We start from the raw sequence: 2,103 nt of genomic DNA, 5'->3' as shown, positions 1-2,103 counted from the left end.
TGAGACAGTGCGTCTTAGTCACAACTGGCACTCTGTGCACAGACTCTGGACGCATGTGCAGTGTGACTTAGACGCACACACAGTAGGAAAACCACCCACTCATCTGCATTGGACATTGACAGCTCATCCAACTCTGAATCAGGCACTGTGAGTGTTGGAGTATTATTTCTGATATTCTGCCCTAAGTGTGCCTAAAATGACTGCCTCACCTGAAACCTATGTGGGTAGGATGAATAATGCTTGTAATTGATGACCCAAAATGGCTGCCACACCTTTGTATTATCTTCATGGTTTCTGTATTCCATGCAAATCTAAACCTATGTTTATGTTCATGCTGTAGTTCAGCGGTGGCCAACCCGCGGCTCTCGAGCCGCATGCGGGTCTTTCATCCGCCGCATGCGGCTCGGTCGGCTCCTGGCCACCGCTGCCCCCAGACACACGCACACCTCTCCGGCGGCGGTGTCTCTCTTCAATTCGGCGCCGGCCCGTGAGCCAATCAGAGCTCGCAGACCGGCAGCTAAGGCTCCTGATTGGCTGCCGGACTGCAAGCTTTGATTGGTTCACGGACTGGAGTCTAATTGAAGAGAGACACTGCCGTCGGAGAGTGAGCAGCAGCAGCGCAGCGAGCGGCGCGCGGGGGGGCTGGTGAGCACTGTGGGGACATATGTAGCAGCGACTGGGGGCATAGCAGGCACTGGGGGCATATCTGGAACTGGGGGCATAGCAAGCACTGTGGGGACATGTATATCTGGCACTGGGGGCATAGCAGGGACTGAGGGCATAACAGGCACTGGGGGCATATCTGGAACTGGGGGCATAGCAGGCCTGTGGGGACATGTGTATCTGGCACTGGGGTCATAGCAGGGACTGGGGGCATAGCAGGCACTGGGGGCATAGCAGGCACTGTGGGGACATGTGTATTTGGCACTGGGGGCATATCTGGCACTGGGTGCATAGCAGGCACTGGGGGCATAGCAGGCACTGTGGGGACATGTGTATCTGGCACTGGGGGCATATCTGGCACTGGGTGCATAGCAGGCACTGGGGGCATAGCAGGCACTGTGGGGACATGTGTATCTGGCACTGGGGGCATATCTGGCACTGGGGGCATAGCACGCACTGGGGGCATAGCAGGCACTGTGGGGGCATATGTATCTGACACTGGGGGCATAGCAGGCACTGGGGGCATAGCAGGCACTGTGGGGGCATATGTATCTGACACTGGGGGCATAGCAGGCACTGAGGGGACATGTGTATTTGGCACTAGGGGCATGGCTGGCACTGTGGGGACATATGTAACTATCTGGCACTGTGGGGACATGTGTATCTGGCTCTGGAAGCATATATGTATCTGGCACTGTGGGGGCATATATGTATTTGGCACTGTGGAGGCACCCATTTTTTGGCGTTTTTATATGCATGTGGCACTGTACTGGGACATTATATGTATGTGGCACTGTACAACATGACAAAAAATGGGGTTATGATATGAGGTCATACTTCTACAAATGTCATACCGAAAGGTGTGCACACAAAAATGGGGTGTGGCTTTGTGACAACTAGGCCACGCCCCCACATTTACGTGCGCGCATGATAGTGGCTCTTTCACACAGATCTTTTCTGGCTCTTTGCCTCTGACTGGCTGGCCACCCATGCTGTAGTTTATCCTCAGATGGCAGTGTGGTAGGCCAATGGGGGTGTGGTTAGCAGCAATGTGGGCAGTCCGGGGGTGTAGCCGATGGGGATAACTGGACAGTCTGGGGGCATGGCATCAAGACTGCATCATCGTAGCCCCACCCCCGCTAGACAGTGCTGAGAAAACAGCCACTGTATAGCGGGGGAAGGGGGGGAGCTACAATTACGCGATTCAGCCTGAATTGCGTCATCATATTCCCCTCGGACCGCCCACTTGTTCTCTGCTGTGGGTGTCCAAAGGGGGACGCAGGGGGCTGCCGACAAAAGCGGGAGACTTGCCCACCTTTACGGGGGGCCGGTAGGGACACATGATTTTCGGTAGCCTCACAACCATTCCGGGATGTAAACTTCTCTGTAATGTGCACAGTATCAGTGTGTTACTGGAAAAAAGAAATAATTATCATTTTT

Source organism: Pseudophryne corroboree, chromosome 10 (genome assembly GCF_028390025.1).
Source record: "Pseudophryne corroboree isolate aPseCor3 chromosome 10, aPseCor3.hap2, whole genome shotgun sequence".
Taxonomy (NCBI): Eukaryota; Metazoa; Chordata; class Amphibia; order Anura; family Myobatrachidae; genus Pseudophryne; species Pseudophryne corroboree.
This window is presented reverse-complemented; position numbering follows the sequence as displayed.